Source organism: Hevea brasiliensis, chromosome 10 (assembly GCF_030052815.1).
Source record: "Hevea brasiliensis isolate MT/VB/25A 57/8 chromosome 10, ASM3005281v1, whole genome shotgun sequence".
Taxonomy (NCBI): domain Eukaryota; kingdom Viridiplantae; phylum Streptophyta; class Magnoliopsida; order Malpighiales; family Euphorbiaceae; genus Hevea; species Hevea brasiliensis.
The window spans coordinates 84,029,043-84,048,240 of NC_079502.1; positions in this window are offsets into that span (position 1 = coordinate 84,029,043).

A 19,198-nucleotide genomic window follows, 5' to 3' on the forward strand; every position below is an offset into this window, starting at 1 on the left:
ATTTTTTTTTATGAATAAATGAAATGCATGAATGTATGAATGTATAATAAATCTATATGCACTAAGTATGTATAACTAAGTATATGAGACTATATGCAGTGTATATGTATGAATATGTACCAATATGAATTAATGAATGAGTATGTCACTATATGCAAATGAAAAGGAAAAATAATTTTTGCAAAAAATTTACCCTCTCCCCCATACTCAAAATGGACATTGTCCTCAATGTTAAAAGAATGCAAGTAATGAGATAATTTGGTTATAAATTCAATGGGCTCACTCAAATACTGTACAGAAAATATGTGGGTAATATATGCATAAAGAATGGATAAGTAAGCCAAATGAACTTAAAAGAAAGTGGATAAGGGGTACCCTATTTCATAAGTGGTAGCACAACTTGTGCTGAAAATAACACAAGCGGAGATAAGAATTGTAACACCCTCACTTTAGCTAGTTTGTACATTCTACTGTTCCGGTGACTAATATCTGTCCAGACAGCTAGAATGACTGGAACTATATGTAAACTAGAGTGAGGAGTCATAAATAATTGAAATAATGGTAAGGAGAAATTTAGAAAAATTTAAGCAATGAAATACAATAAAGTTAAATGAGCCGGTGCCCTAGCGATGGGTGACCTTGATGGGAACTTGCTGTCTTCACAGCTAGAAGCCCTAAACCCAGGGAAATATTCATGAAATAATTTTTGAGACTCCAGAGAAGAGTTAATGAGGTTTCGATGGCCTTAGAATACCAAGTAAATGCTTAGAGAATTTATTCAATCGGTACAGACAATTTTAGTCTGTTAAGCTAAACAAGGGGCATTTTGGTCATTTCGCCTTCAGAGACGATTTTTGACCGACTTGTCCATTTAAGTAAGTGTGATATATAAAATAAAATGTGAATAAATATTGAAGAAAAATTAAGAAAAACAAAAATGAAAGTAAATAGGATTTATGACATATGCATGATGCAATTAAAAAGCCCCAATCAATCACCATTCAACAAGCACTCATAAAACACTTAAAAATAGATAAAAATCAAAGAAAATTTCAGATTGTCTTCTTCCCTCTTCATATGGCCGAACCTCCTTTTCCCAAAGCTTCCAACATTTTTGAATGTTCAAGCTTAATTTCCCTTCAATTCATACCATATTTTCCTAACCCCTAAATGCAAAAATTTGTCAATAGACCTTGAAGAAGAGATTGAAAACAAAAAGAAGTAGAAAAATTGAAGAATTGGAGTTCTTGGAATTGGCTACAAAATGTTAGTGCATTAACCAATCTTCTCTTCTTCCTTAATTTGTAGAAGCATGATAATCTAAGTGTAAATTTTATGAAATTTGAAGAAAATCTTGAATATATGGGAACTTTAAGTTTTTTCAGCCTAGGGAGGTTTAGGAGTTGGATAATTTTGGTTCATCTAAACTTGATTAGGGAGGATAATTGATATATTACATACAATAGAAGTGGAATTGCATGGACATGATTGAAAATTGGACTTTGAGTTAGGGTTTAACCTAACTATTAGGGTTTTTGTGGAATTGTTTGGAATTGATCAAATTGAGACTGATTGTTGCTTAATTGAAGTGTTATGAATGACAAATTGTAGTTTGTACTCTTTGAGTAAGGAGGAATGAATATTGGGAGTGCATGTTCTTTGCAAGAATTTCAGACCTATGAGTCCCTTGTACTCTTTGAGTCATAATTGAAGTTGTGTGACTCAAATTGATATGAGGCTAATTGGAGGTGAAACTAGACCCAAAATACCCCATTTTTCATGAAGAAATGATGCACAAATTCTGTCTATAAGTTGACCAATTTGCTGGTCCAATCCGGCTTACCAAATTCTGAATCCATAAAAATGACCAAATGACATGTTCATTTGGCTATAACTCCCTCTAGACAGGTCCAAATGACCTGAATTTTATATCGTTGGAAAGCTTAGACATAGGAAAACAACTTTTATTCAGAACACCAAGCCCAGAAATACCTCTAACCAAATGAAATTACTGACCCAAGTTAGATCACCAAACTGACTAGAATCAATTCTATCCAGAATTTCCTGGACATAAGCTTACCCGACCAATTTTGAAAAAATGGCCATAACTTGGTCTATAAAAGTTGAAATGCAATGAAACTAATGGAAAACATTTTATAAGACATAGGTTTACAATATTGGTCTTTCAACCAAAACCCAGAACCCAAAGGAACTAGGTCAAATGGTTAGAAGAAATTAACAAATCAAAACTTCGAGTTTGACCAAATCACAATTGACCCCAGAATAGTTTTTATAACATATCCTCTACTAGGAAACTCTAATTAGGTTGAGCCATACTAATCTGGAACCCTAAGAAACAGGGTTCCAACTTTGTTTTAGACATTATCCTCAAATTATGAACATAAGAACCCTAAAATAGAAGTTAAATCTAATGACCTGAACTTGGACCCTGAAGGCACAGGGTACTGGAGTCTAGGCCAATTAAATTGGTATAATTAATTCTATTAAACTTAGAAAATTGTAATTAAAATTTCTGAATGACCATAAGACATAGGGAAACAAATTATTTGAGGAACGCTAAGCCTAAAAGTAACTATAACATGTCCAATTAAAATGGTAAAAGGTAAGGCCAAAATCTGCCTAATTAAAGAGACAGAATTAGGAAAAGAACCAGTTATGATTATTTGATCATAACTTGGGCTACAAAACTCCAAATGAAGTGATTCAAAAAGAGAATTAAATTAGATACATAAAGGAACAACTTTCATGAAGAAAGTTTAGCCAAATTCTCACTTTAGCATAGACCAATGGAACAGTAAATCTAAGACATAAAAACTGAATTTTTGAAAATGTTTTTAGGAGGCTTTGAATTGCAATTGGCAATCAATGCCAACAAATTTAGAACCTAAAATGTGGGATCTTAGTGCAATTGGAATTAACACACCTATTATATAGAAAAAAAGTGAACATTTTGAGTAAATAATAATGTGAATAGTGACCCCAATGATTTAGGAAATAGTAAAATAAATTAGAGAAGCTAATATGATCATTAATATATAATGTGATTAATGAATTTTAATTTTTGAATTTGAGTGGCTCTAGGATATAAAGAAAATTTAAGCTAAATTTAAAATCCATGAAATGGTCATGGATTACTTGAAATATGAATGGTAATGATAATTATATAAATAGTATATTAAATAAATGAGTGTATGAATGAGACATTAGTTCTCATTATTGAAGAAGTAAAAATGCTTTGAGTACAATTTTACATGAGAATAATTGTTATGAATTATGATCAATATGAAAAATATAATGAATATATAAATTATGATGAATGCATAATTTATGTAAAATTGTATTTTAGGAAATTTATACTTCTGCTAGTAATAAAAATTAAAACGTTATAAATTATAATTGGAACATATAATAAAATAATGATACTTATGAACTCTTAATGGTACTATGCGCTCATGTATTTCCTAGACACGTGCCTAGACACGTGTGTCAGATTGGATAGATTGGCATGCTAAAAGGGTATTTTTTTTTAGCAGTACTGCGTAAGGCTTTATGCATGTATTTATGGCTTTAGGCCCGTACTCATGGCTTTATGCCTGTACTTATGGCTTTATGCCCGTACTCATGGCTTTTACGCTCGATTATATGTTATCATGGCTTTTTAGCGATATTAACTGCATACGTGGTTGACGTTCCGCGTCCTATGGTATGACGGTCCGAGGCACTGCGGTGTCCCGTGCCAACGACCTGTTATCTAGTTTAGTCAGCCTTTCATAGGTCACCTGAGCAATGTAAATTATTGAAATTACTTAAGAACATTAGTAATTAAAAATATTAGAAAATATTGAATGAAATGAGGAAAAAGATTAGCAATAGAAACATGACAAAAATATAATTGGCAGAATCGTAAAGAGACCTCAAATATAGTACTCTTAAAATAAAATGTATATTGAATATTATTACTGTAATGCTATAAACTCAGTACTTTCAAAGAGAAATGCATATAAGATAGTTAATATTCAAATATCATTTTAAATAAAATTGATACTTGAATATTTAGAATGCTTGATTCTTTCTTTATTTGTATATATTATTTTCTTGTTATATTATTGCACCACTACGCAGAAATGCTTAGCGCGATGGATTTGTTTCTTTCGCGCAGGTACTGAAGCTAAAACCCAGTAGACATTTGACTAGAATTTTTAGAGTCTAGATCTGCAGAAGTGTCAGAAGTGTTTAAGCTGTCACCTCCTCAGCAATGCATGTAGATAGGGCTCATAAAAGTTATTTTGTGTATTTATAATTAGTTATTAATTGTAATATAGATTATGGAATTGTAATTAATTTGTATATCATGTGCATTGTGAATTTATTCAATTAGTTTGCAAATTACATAAATTAATGGAAATATGAGAATTTTGATATGTGAATGGAGCATGAATGATAATGTATGGAAATGAATGTAAAATTGAATTATATAAAGATTATTTGAACTAATCAGATGATTATGATTAGTATGGATGTGATTTTTATTTCAAAATATTATGGGATTTTTAAAGCAGGTGAATCGTGAAAAACATCAAATGATAATAAAATAGGGGGAAACTCCGTTAGTTTCTCCATAGAATATGAATTATTTTAAATTATAACGAGTTCAAAATAAATTAAGGATTAAAGTAAGATAAGATAGAATGCTCTGGTACCGAGTGTGACATGTCTTGCTCGGCTACACTGTAGAAGGGTGAGGGGTGTTATATTTATTGGTATCAGAGTACGATTTAGGCGTTCCTAGACATTGATAGATAGAATGAGATCGTGTGCATAACATGCATTGCATTCATATGAGTCGAGGTGACACTAATGCAGATCTTCAACTACGTATGTCAGGTAAATTTCGTGGATGAAATTTTTGTTAGAGGGGAAGAATTGTAACACCCTCACTTTAGCTAGTTTGCACATTCTACTATTTTGATGACCAATATCTATCCGGACAGTTAGAATGACTGGAGCTATATGTAAACTAGAGTGAGGAGTCATAAATAATTGAAATAATGGTAAGGAAAAATTTAGAAAAATTTAAGCAATGAAATACAACAAAGTTAAATGAGCCAGTGCCCTAGCGATGGGTGACCTTGATGGGAACTTGCTGTCTTCGCAGCTAGAAGCCCTAAACCCTGGGAAATATTCATGAAATAATTTTTGAGACTCCAGAGAAGAGTCATTGAGGTTTCGATGGCCTTAGAATATCAAGTAAATGCTCAGAGAATTTATTCAATTGGTACAGACAATTTTAGTCTGTTAAGCTAAACGAAGGGCATTTTGATAATTTCGCCTTCAGAGATGATTTTTGACCGACTTGTCCATTTAATTAAGTGAGGTATATAAAATAAAATGTGAATAAATATTGAAGAAAAATTTATTAAAAATGAGTGATAAAAGAAGAAAGGAAAAGAAAAACAAAAATGAAAGTAAATAGGATTTATGACATATGCATGATGCAATTAAAAAGCTCCAAGCAATCACCATTCAACAAGCACTCATAAAACACTTAAAAATAGATAAAAATCAAAGAAAATTTCAGATTGTCTTCTTCCCTCTTCATATGGCCGAACCTCCTTTTCCCAAAGCTTCCACCATTTTTGAATGTTCAAGCTTAATTTCCCTTCAATTCATACTATATTTTCCTACCCCCCAAATACAAAAATTTGTCAATAGACCTTGAAGAAGAGATTGAAAATAAAAAAAAGTAGAAAAATTGAAGAATTGGAGTTCTTGGAATTGGCTACAAGAGGTTAGTGCATTAACCAATCTTCTTTTCTTCCTTAATTTGTAGAAGCATGATAATATAAGTGTAAATTTTATGAAATTTGAAGAAAACCTTGAATATATGGGAACTTTAAGTTTTTGGCAGCCTAGGGAGGTTTATGAGTTGGATAATTTTGGTTCATCTAAATTTAATTAGTGAGGATAATTGATATATTACATACAATAGAAGTGGAATTGCATGGACATGATTGAAAATTAGACTTTGAGTTAGGGTTTGACCTAACTATTAGGGTTTTTGTGGAATTGTTTGGAATTGATCAAATTGATACTGATTGTTGCTTAATTGAAGTGCTATGAATGATAAATTGTAGTTTGGGAGTAAGGAGGAATGAATATTGGGAGTGCATGTTCTTTGCAGGAAATTCGGACCAATGAGTCCCTTGTACTCTTTGAGTCATAACGGAAGTTGTGTGACTCAAATTAGTATGAGGCCAATTGGAGGTGAAACTAGACCCAAAATACCCCATTTTTCTTGAAGAAACTATGCTCAAATTCTGTCCATAAGTTGACCAATTTGCTGGTCCAATCCGGCTTAACAAATTCTGAATCCAGAAAAATGACCAAATGACCTGTTCATTTGGCCATAACTCCCTCTAGACAGGTCCAAATGACCTGAATTTTATATCGTTGCAAAGCTTAGATATAGAAATACAAATTTTATTCAGAACACAAAGCCTAGAAATGCCTTTAACCAAATGAAATTACTGACCCAAGTTGGATCACCAAACTGACTAGAATCAATTCTGCCTAGAATTTCCTGGACATAAGCCTATCCGATCAGTTTTGGAAAAATGGCCATAATTTGGTCTATAAAAGTTCAAATACAATGAAACCAATGGCAAAAGTTTTATAAAACATAGGTATACAATATTGGTCTTTCGACCAAAACCTGGAACCCAAAGGAACTAGGTCAAATGGTTAGAGGAAATTAACAAATCAAAACTTGGAGTTTGACCAAATCACAATTGACCCAGAATAGTTTTTATAGCATATCTTCCACTAGGAAACTCTAATTAGGTTGAGTCATACTAATCTGGAATCCTAAGAAATAGGGTTCCAACTTTATGTTAGACATTGTCCTCAAATTATGAACATAAGAATCCTAAAATGGAGGTCAAATCTACTGACCTGAACTTGGACCCTGAAGGTACAGAGTACTGGAGTCTAGGCCAATTAAATTGGTATAATTAATTCTATAAAACTTGAAAAATTGTAATTAAAATTTTTGAATGACCATAAGACATAGGAAACAAATTATATGAAGAACACTAAGCCTAAAAGTAACTATAACATGTCCAATTAAATTGGTAAAAGGTAATGCCAAATTCTGCCTAATTAAAGAGACAGAATTAGGAAAAGAACCAGTTATAGTTATTTGATCATAACTTTGGCTACAAAACTCCAAATGCAGGGATTCAAAAAGGGAATTAAAGTAGATATATAAAGGAGCAACTTTCATGAAGAAAGTTTAGGCAAATTCTCACTTTAGCATAGACCAATGGAACAGTAAACCTAAGACATAAAGACTGAATTTTTGAAAATGTTTTTGGGAGGCTTTGAATTGCAATTGGCAATCTATGCCAACAAATTTAGAACCCAAAATGTGGGTTCCTAGTGCAATTGGAATTAACACACCTATTATATAGAAAAAAAGTGAACATTTTGAGTAAATAATAATGTGAATAGTGACCCCAATGATTTAGGAAATAGTAAAATAAATTAGAGAAGCTAATATGATCATTAATATATAATGTGATTAATGAATTTTAGTTTTTGAATTTGAGTGGCTCTAGGATATAAAGAAAATTTAAGCTAAATTTAAAATCCATGAAATGGCCATGGATTATTTGAAATATGAATGATAATGATAATTATATAAATAGTATAATGAATAAATGAGTGTATGAATGAGACATTAGTTCTCATTATTGGAGAAGTGAAAATGCTTTGAGTACAATTGTATATGAGAATAATTGTTATGAATTGTGATCAATATGGAAAATGTAATGAATATATAAATTATGATGAATGCATAATTTATGTAAAATTGTATTTTAGGAAATTTATACTTCTGCTAGTAATAAAAATTAAAACGTTATAAATTATAATTGGAACATATAATGAAATTATGATTCTTATAAACTCTTAATAGTACTATGTGCTCGTGTATTGCCTAGACACGTGTGTCAAATTGGATAGATTGGCATGCCAATAGAGTATTGTTTTAGCAATACTGCATAAGGCTTTATACCTGTATTCATGGCTTTATGCCTGTACTTATGGCTTTATGCTCGCACTCATGGCTTTTATGCCCGATTATATGTTATCATGGCTTTTTAGTCATATTGACTGCATACGTGGTTGACGTTCCGCGTCCCATGGTATGACAGCCCGAGGCACCACGGTGTCCAGTGCCAACGACCCGTTGTCCAGTTTAGTCAGCCTGTCATAGGTTACCTGGGTAGTGTAAATTATTGAAATTACTTAAGAACATTAGTAATTAAAAACATTAGAAAGTATTGAATGAAATGAGGAAAAAGATTAGCAATAGAAACATGACAAAAATACAATTTGCAGAATCGTAGAGAGACCTCAAATACAATACTCTTAAAATAAAATGTATATTGAATATTATTACTGTAAGGCTATAAACTCAGTACTTCCAAAGAGGAACGAATTAGCATGTAAGATAGTTAATACTCAAATATCATTTTAAATCAAATTGATACTTGAATATTTAGAATGCTTGATTCTTTCTTTATTTGTATATATTATTTTCTTGTTATATTATTGCACCACTAAGCAGAAATGCTTAGCGCGATGGATTTGTTTCCTTCGCGTAGGTACTGAAGCTAAAACCCAGTGGATATTTGACTGAGATTTTTAGAGTCCAGATCTGCAAAAGTGTCAGAAGTGTTCAAGCTGTCACCTCCTCAACATTAAATATAGATAGGGCTCACAAAAGTTATTTTCGGTATTTATACTTTGTTATTAATTGTAATATAGATTATAAAATTGTAATTAATTTGTATATCATGTAAATTGTGAATTTATTCAATTAGTTTGCAAATTATGTAAATTAATGAAAATATGAGAATTTTGATATGTGAATGGAGCATGAATGATAATGTATGGAAATGAATGTAAAATTGAATTATATAGAGAATATTTGAACTGATCAGATGATTATGATTAGTATAGATGAGATTTTTATTTCAAAATATTATGGGATTTTTAAAGCAGGTGAATTGTGAAAAACGTCAAATGATAATAAAATAGGGGGAAACTCCGTTAGTTTCTCCATAGTTCTCCATAGAATATGAATTATTTTAAATTATAACGAGTTCAAAATAAATTAAGGATTAAAGTAAGATAAGATAGAGTGCTCCGGCACCGAGTGTGACATGTGTTGCTTGGCTACACTGTAGACGGGTGAGAGGTGTTACATTTATTGGTATCAGAGCATGGTTTAGGCGTTCCTAGGCATCGATAGATAGAATGAGATCATGTGCATAACATGCATTGCATTCATATGAGTCGAGGTATCACTAATACAGATCTTCAACTACGTACGTCAGGTAAATTTCGAGGACAAAATTTTTGTTAGAGCGGAAGAATTGTAACACCCTCACTTTAGCTAGTCTGTACATTCTACTGTTTTGATGACCAATATCTGTCCAGACAGCTAAAATGACTGGAACTATATGTAAACTAGAGTGAGGAGTCATAAATAATTGAAATAATGGTAAGGAAAATTTAGAAAAATTTAAGCAATGAAATACAATAAAGTTAAATGAGCTGGTGCCCTAGCGATGGGTGACCTTGACGGGAACTTGCTGTCTTCACAGCTAGAAGCCCTAAACTAGGGAAAAAATTCATAAAATAATTTTTGGGACTCCAGAGAAGAATCATTGAGGTTTCGATGGCCTTAGAATACCAAGAAAATGCTTAGAAAACCTATACAATCGGTATAGACAATTTTAGTCTGTTAAGCTAAACGAAGGGCATTTTGGTCATTTCGCCTTTAGAGACGATTTTTGAACGACTTGTCCATTTAAGTAAGTGAGGTATATAAAATAAAATATGAATAAATATTGATGAAAAATTTATTAAAAATGAGTTATAAAAGAAGAAAGGAAAAGAAAAACAAAAATGAAAGCAAATAAGATTTATGACATATGCATGATGCAATTAAAAAGCCCCAACCAATTACCATTCAACAAGTACTCATAAAACACTTAAAAATAGATAAAAATCAAAGAAAATTTTAGATTGTCTTCTTCCCTCTTCATATGGCCGAACCTCCTTTTCATAAAGCTTCCACCATTTTTGAATGTTCAAGCTAAACTTTTCTTAAATTTATACCATATTTTCCTACCCCCCAAACAAAAAAAATTTGTCAATAGACCTTGAAGAAGAGATTGAAAACAAAAAGAAGTAGAAAAATTGAAGAATTGGAGTTTTTGGAATTGGCTATAAGAGGTTAGTGCATTAACCAATCTTCTCTTCTTCCTTAATTTGTAGAAGCATGATAATCTAAGTGGAAATTTTATGAAATTTGAAGAAAACCTTAAATATATGGGAACTTTAAGTTTTTGGCGGCCTAGGGAGGTTTAGGAGTTGGATAATTTTGGATCATCTAAACTTGATTAGTGTGGATAATTGATATATTACATACAATAGAAGTGGAATTGCATGGACGTGATTGAAAATTGGACTTTGAGTTATGGTTTGACCTAACTATTAGGGTTTTTGTGGAATTGTTTGGAATTGATCAAATTGATACTGATTGTTACTTAATTGAAGTGCTATGAATGATAAATTATAGTTTGGGAGTAAGGAGGAATGAATATTGGGAGTGCATGTTCTTTGCAGGAAATTCGAACCTATGAGTCCGTTGTACTCTTTGAGTCATAACTGAAGTTGTGTAACTCAAATTAGTATGAGGCCAATTGGAGGTGAAACTAGACCTAAAATAACCCATTTTTCATGAAGACACCATACCCAAATTCTATCCATAAGTTGACCAATTTGCTGGTCCAATCCGGCTTAACAAATTCTGAATCTAGAAAAATGACCAAATGACCTGTTCATTTGGCCATAACTCCCTCTAGACAAGTCCAAGTGACCTGAATTTTATATCATTGGAAAGCTTAGACATAGGAATACAACTTTTATTCAAAACACTAAGCCTAGAAATGCCTCTAACCAAATGAAATTACTGACCCAAGTTAGATCACCAAACTGACTAGAATCAATTCTGCCTAGAATTTCCTGGACATAAGCCTACCCGACCAGTTTTGGAAAAATGGCCATAACTTAGTCTATAAAAGTTCAAATACAATGAAACCAATGGCAAAAGTTTTATAAGACATAGGTTTACAATACTGGTCTTTCGACCAAGACCCGAAACCCAAAGGAACTAGGTCAAATGGTTAGAAGAAATTAACAAATCAAAACTTAGAGTTTGACCAAATCACAATTGACCTCAAAATAGTTTTTATAGCATATCTTCCACTAGGAAACTCTAATTAGGTTGAGCCATACTAATCTGGAACCCTAAGAAAATTGGTTCCAACTTTGTTTTAGATATTGTCCTCAAATGACGAACATAAGTACCCTAAAATAGAGGTCAAATCTATTGACCTGAACTTGGACCCTGAAGGCATAGGGTGCTGGAGTCTAGGCCAATTAAATTAGTATAATTAATTCTATAAAACTTAGAAAATTGTAATTTAAATTTTTGAATGACCATAAGACATAGGGAAACAAATTATATGAAGAATGCTAAGCCTAAAAGTAACTATAACATGTCCAATTAAATTGGTAAAAGGTAATGCCAAATTCTGCGTAATTAAAGAGACAAAATTAGGAAAAGAACCAGTTATAGTTATTTGATCATGACTTGGGCTACAAAACTCCAAAAGGATTGATTCAAAAAGGGAATTAAATTAGATATGTAAAGGAACAACTTTCATGAAGAAAGTTTAGGCGAATTCTCACTTTAGCATAGACCAATGGGACAGTAAACCTAAGACATAAAAATTGAATTTTTGAAAATATTTTTAGGAGGCTTTGAATTGCAATTGGCAATCAATGCCAATAAATTTAGAACCCAAAATGTGGGATCTTAGTGCAATTGGAATTAACACACCTATTATATGGAAAAAAAGTGAACATTTTGAATAAATAATAATGTGAATAGTGACCCCAATGATTTAGGAAATAGTAAAATAAATTAGAGAAGCTAATATGATTATTAATATATAATATGATTAATGAATTTTAATTTTTGAATTTGAGTGGCTCTAGGATATAAAGAAAATTTAAGCTAAATTTAAAATCTATGAAATGGTCATGGATTACTTGAAATATGAATGATAATGATAATTATATAAATAGTATAATGAATAAATGAGTCTATGAATGGGACATTAGTTCTCATTATTGGAGAAGTGAAAATGCTTTGAGTACAATTGTACATGAGAATAATTGTTATGAATTGTGATCAATATGGATAATATAATGAATATATAAATTATGATGAATGCATAATTTATGTAAAATTGTATTTTAGGAAAATTATACTTCTACTAGTAATAAAAATTAAAACATTATAAATTATAATTGGAAAATATAATGAAATAATGATACAATACTCTTAAAATAAAATGTATATTGAATATTATTACTGTAAGGCTATAAACTCAGTATTTCCAAAGAGGAACAAATTAGCATATAAGATAGTTAATACTCAAATATCATTTTAAATCAAATTGATACTTGAATATTTAGAATGCTTGATTCTTTCTTTATTTGTATATATTATTTTTTTTGTTATATTATTGCACTACTAAGCAGAAATGCTTAGCGTGAAGGATTTGTTTCGTTCGCGCAGGTACTGAAGCTAAAACCCAGTAGACATTTGAATGGGATTTTTAGAGTCCAGATCTGCAGAAGTGTCAGAAGTGTTCAAGCTGTCACCTCCTCAGCAATGCATATAGATAAGGCTCACAAAAGTTATTTTGTGTATTTATAATTAGTTATTGATTGTAATATAGATTATGGAATTGTAATTAATTTGTATATCATGTAAATTGTGAATTTATTCAATTAGTTTGCAAATTATGTAAATTAATGGAAATATGAGAATTTTGATATGTGAATGGAGCATGAATGATAATGTATGGAAATGAATGTAAAATTGAATTATATAGAGAATATTTGAACTGATCAGATGATTATGATTAGTATGGATGAGATTTTTATTTCAAAATATTATGGGATTTTTAAAGCAGGTAAATCGTGAAAAACGTTAAATGATAATAAAATAAGGGAAAACTCCGTTAGTTTCTCCATAGAATGTGAATTATTTTAAATTATAACGAATTCAAAATAAATTAAGGATTAAAGTAAGATAAGATAAGGTGCTCCGGCACTGAGTGTGACGTGTTTTGCTCGGCTACACTGTAGACGAGTGAGGGGTGTTACAAGAATTGTTGCCTCATTGAAGGTATAGCCAATTTAATTAAAGAAAATGTAGACAGCTGCTGTACTCATTGCAAAATAAATAGGGGAATGGAATCCATTATAGCAATTAAACTAAAAAAGTTGAGATAGGGAGGTTAAGCTAAAAAATATAACCATGAGATATCCACTCATTAAGTGAAATTCCAAAGTAACATATCAAAAGCAAGTGAGCAAAGCATTAAGGATTCAAAAAAATGTACTTATAAGCAACTAAAAAAAAGAAAATACTGAATAAGCAAATGTTTCAAATAAAAGAAAAGCAACACAAGCAAAATATTAACTAAACAAGTCACTAAAAACACTAATTAATTAAGCAACTAAAATAAAGACATGAAATATGTAAACTAAAACTAAAGGCTGCTCGGTTACGAATGATAACTCCTTTGCCCTTGCCATTTGGTGGAAGTGGTGGTGCTTTTGGTGGTTGCTGTGGAGAAATGATGCTCAAAATGAGTGTCTAGTTAGTTTCTATCTGCTCTAGCTTAGCTCGCATGGCTTTCAACTCATCCTGCATTTCAGCACTCCTGTCCAAATATATATCAGCTAAATCCCTTAATGTCTGAAAAGAGACATCTGTCATCTGGCGAAAGGAGTATATCTCATCACTGAGATTCTCCATGAATGTGAGGAGGGTTGCCATAGAGGGTCCAGAAGTTGTTGATGAAGCAGGTTGTGCAGCTAGTGGAGCTTGGCGTGGAGGTTGTGTAGAGGGTTGCTCAATAGGTTGCTCAGATGGTGTAGAGGAGCTAATTGCAGCAGGGGAACCTGGTGGTGTTACTGCTGGTGTTGGAATCTCATAAAGCTGCGTAGTTTCATTTTGGCTAAGTGAGGTCCATCCAAATATAGCAAGCCAGTTATGATGGCAGCACACCTATGAACTTAAAGGTCAAAACCAAAATAGTGTGCAATGGGTGTGACCAAACCTCCAAACACAATCTTACCAGTACCCCTAGTAGGTTGGTGTAGCACATGGTGGTAAAAATAATAACCAAGTGAAACCTTTTTACCAGTTTTGGCACACCATAAAAAAAATAGGTCATACTAAGACATTGTGCCAACATTTGCTCCTCTTCCTAAAATTATTTTTGCAATTAACCTTTGAAGCAACTGCAAAGAGTGACTCTCAATTTTAGAGGCCTTACTATGCCCAGGTTTGAAAACACCTCCTAAGGGTGCTATTTGCTGCCAGAATTCATGCCTCTTATATTCCTTTTGACCGGTAGGCATTCTAATTAAACCATCAGTGGGGAACCTGAATATATGATGAAAGTCATCCATGGACAATACCCTATCTTGACCCAAGCATCTAAAGTTCATTGTCAAGTTATGATCCAATTCATATTTATGCTCATTAGTGGACAGGGAAGCCATAAATTCTTACACTAAAGTGGGGTAAACCAATTCCTGTTTATGAACAAAGCTCACCCAACCCAAAGCATCCAACATATTCTACATTTCATCATATATATTCAAAGACTTAAGTGTAAACACATCCAAAAATAGAGTCTGAACAATTTCTCTAGTTTCAATTCTTTTCTTATTTTTCTTCATTTCAGTAGTAGGCAACAACCATTGTCTGGTAGTAGGTATAGATGAAGGAATAGTGGGGTTACCTGAAGATTTCCCTGGGCGCTTTACCGTTGATCTTGGGATTCCAATGCAAGCACCAGGTAGGATAGAAGTAAGCAGTTGGACTGGTTGAGGTTGGGTGGGCTGTTCAGGTTTCTTTCTCTTTATGTCGCTTGTGGTTTTGTGTGGCTTAATACTTTTGGCTTTCTTCTTCTTGTATGTAGCAATAGGGGCATCACCAGAATGGGCTACCAGCGAGTCAGTATCCATGGGGTGGATGAGTGGAGGTTGTGGCGTAGGGTGTGAAGAATGAGGAGGAGAGTTTTTGAAGGAAAGAGGGGAATCGGTCATGGTGAAAATGGAAGAGAGGGAGTAGAATAAAATTAAGGAAGAAGAAGACGAGGAAGGAGTAGAAGAAGAAGAATGTGGCCATGGATCGTGGGTTATGGCGAAGATTGTGGAGTGAGGGAAGGAAAGGAAGTAGAGATTATGGTTGTGTCGAGGGTTATGGCGAGAGAAAGAAGGAGGTAGTGGGGATTTTGGGTGTGGGTTAGGTTTAGGGATTAAAAGTGAGAGGTTTTGGATATGGGTTATGGGCTTTGTTAATTAGGTGTAGGCTTTTAGTAAAAAAAAAATGATAATGGGCTTTTGGGCATGGGTTTGGTTTAGTTAGTTAGTGGGTTTTGGGTTTTGAAGTAAAAATGGGTTAGTGGGCTTTTGGGCTTTTGAAATAAAAATGATAATAGGCCTTTGGGCATGGATTTGGTCACGGGCCCATTCTGGTGAATTGGGTTATCAACCTGCAAAACCAAATAAACGACACAAGTTAGAACACAAGGATGTAAGTTGTGTCGGAAGTTATGCAACTTTTTGTTCAAATTGGGCCGAGCGAACACAAGCTACGACATAAGCCTAAATCGATTGTGCAGCAGGTTATGGAACTTTCCGTCCAATTTGGGCCCAGCAAACACAAGCTATGACACAACCAAAATTGGTTGTGTCACAGCTTGTGTAACTTTTTGCCCAAATTTGACAAAATTACACAGTACTTGAAAAATTGAAACAAATTAGATTTCAAGTGATCAGACTTTCATAACATGAATTCTAATTGCGCAACCTGCTGTATTCATCAAACACTCATTAAAAATTTTCAAAGCACCAATTCACACATCCACATTAAAATAATTTTCTTTTTAAACCAAGATGACAAAGTTTGGAAAAACTTCCTCTTAAAATTAACAAAAAGAGCAATGAGTCCTGCAAATTCCACCAGCAAATGTTCAACCATAGAAAGATGAAAAGTACAAGGGAATAAATTTAAAACTAAAATAGAATGACTAATGCTCATTTGCTTGCAATGAATTGTATTCCATCTGCACAAGAAAATTAGAACAATGTCAAACTCTGAATAAAGAGTATTGAAAAACTTAAAACAAATATATGAAAGAAATAAAGAATCAAAGAAAAATTGTAGGTTATGCCCAGAAATGCTAAGTTTATGTGTTTAGCTTGACCTTACTCAACCAAAATTTTATGGAGAATGAGAGAGATAGCAGGTTGCTATCTTCTCAATTGGCTCACCAACTAAATAATGCCTCAACCTTTGCCCATTTACCTTAAAATTACCAGATTTTTTTATCAAAAATTTCCACAGCACCATGAGGGAAAACTTTCACAACTTTAAATGGTCCTGACCACCTTGATTTTAATTTTCCTGGAAAAAATTTCAACCTTGAATTGAATAAGAGCACCAAATCTCCTTCTTTAAAGTCTTTTTTCTTGATATGCTTATCATGCCATTTTTTAGTTCTTTCTTTATAGATCCTAGCATTTTCATAAGCACCAAGTCTCAATTCTTCTAACTTATCAAGTTGCAAAAATCTTTTTTGTCCAGTAGCTTGTATCAAAATTGATTGCACTTATGGCCCAATAAGCTTTATGTTCTAACTCTACGGGCAAATGGAATGATTTCCCAAAAACTAACCTATAAGGTGTAGTTCCTATGGGGGTTTTAAAGGCTATTCTATATGCCCAAAGAGTGTCATCTAACTTAAGGGACCAATCTTTTCTAGACTTGCTGATAGTTTTCTCCAAGATTTGCTTAAGTTCTCTATTTGTGATTTCTACTTGGCCATTTGTTTGAGGGTGATATGGTGTGGCAATCCTATGCTTTACCCCATACTTTCTCATCGATTTTTCAAATTGGTGATTGTAAAAATGGCTACCGCCATTACTGATTATGGCACATGGGGTACCAAATCTGGTCAAAATAAATTTTTTCAGAAATTTCATCACAACTTTTGCATCATTGGTAGGTGTAGCAATAGCTTCTACCCATTTAGATACATAGTCCACCCCTACCAAGATATATTTATTCCCATATGAGGATGGAAATGGCCCCATGAAATCAATTTCCCACACATCAAACAATTCAACTTCTAATATGGACTGTTGGGGCATCTCATCTCTCTTGGAAATATTGCCTACCCTTTGACACCTATCACACTTACTTACAAAGGTTCTCACATGTTTAAACATATTAGGCCAATAGAAACCTAATGTTAAGACCTTTTCGATAGTTTTTGAGACACTACAATGACCACCATATTCAGAGGAATGATGGTAAATAACATCATTTATATCTTCTTCTGGTATACATCTCCTAATTATTCCATCATTACATCTCCTAAACAAAAGAGGCTCTTCCCAAGAGTAAAATTTAACATCCTGCAAGAATCTTTTCTTTTGCTGCCAAGATAAATCAGGTGGCAAGACACCATAAGACAAATAATTCACAATATCAGCAAACCATGGAAGTGTAGATTTCAACACATAAAGCTGCTCATTCATAAAAAACTCATCAATTGGCACAATATCATCATCTTTATTTTTAGTTTTTATCCTAGAAAGTGATCAGCCACCACATTCTCAACACCTTTTTTTTATCTCTTATTTCTAAACCAAATTCTTGAAGTAATAAAATCTATCTAATCAACCTAGATTTAGCTTCTTTCTTGCTCATTAAATACCTTATTGCTGCATGATCAGTGAAAACAATTACCTTTGAGTCGACCAGATAAGAACTGAACTTATTGAGTGCAAATACTATCGCAAGGAACTCCTTTTTTGTTGTAGCATAATTAACTTGAGCTTCATCAAGGGTTCAGCTTACATAGTAATTGGCATAAGGTTTTCTATCTTTTCGCTAGCCAAGGACAGCTCCAATAACAAACTCGCTTGCATCACACATGATTTTGAATGGCAAAGTCCAATCCAGGGGTTGCATGATCGGAGCTGTTGTTAATGCCGTCTTTAACCTGCAAAAAGCAACCATGCAATCTTGATTAAAATAAAATTTAGCATCATGATTCAAAATTTTTGTTAAGGGTTTAACAATTTTAGAAAAATCTTGAATAAATTATCGGTAAAATCTGGCATGTCCAAGAAAACTCCGCACTCCTTTGACAGTGGCTGGAGGGGGCATTTTTTCAATAATTTCTATTTTGGTTCTGTCTATTTCTATTCCCTTGTTTGAGATCAAATGCCCTAAAACGATCCCCTCTTGGACCATAAAGTGGCATTTCTCCCAATTCAATACCGTATCATTATCAGCACACCTCTGTAAGATTTTAAACAAATTAGTCGAGCATGAATCAAAATTAGTGCTATATACTGAAAAGTCATCCATGAAGACCTCTATAATTTCTTCAATAAAATCAGAAAAAATGGCCATCATGCACCTTTGAAAGGTGGCAGGCGCATTACACAATCCAAATGGCATCCTTCGATAGGCGAAGGTGCCATAGGGACAGGTAAAGGTAGTTTTTTCTTGGTCATCAAGATGGATTAGAATTTGAAAGAAACCAGTATATCCATATAAGTAACAGAAGTAAGAATGCTTGGCTAATCTCTCTAACTTTTGATCCATGAAAGGAAGGGAAAAATGTTATTTTCTTGTAGCATTGTTCAACTTCCTATAGTATATGCACATTCTCCAGCCTATAACAGTTCTAGTGGGTATCAATTCATTATTCTCATTTTTAACAATTGTCACCCCACCTTTTTTTGGTACAACATGTATAAGACTAACCTACTCACTATCAGAAATAGGGTAAATAATTCCACCAGCTAGTAATTTCAGGATTTCCTTCATTGTAGGATTCAATCTTCTTTGGTGTTCAATAGAAGGTCTACTATTTGGCTCTAAGAAAATCCTATGCATACAGACTGTTGGACTAATTCCCTTTATATCATC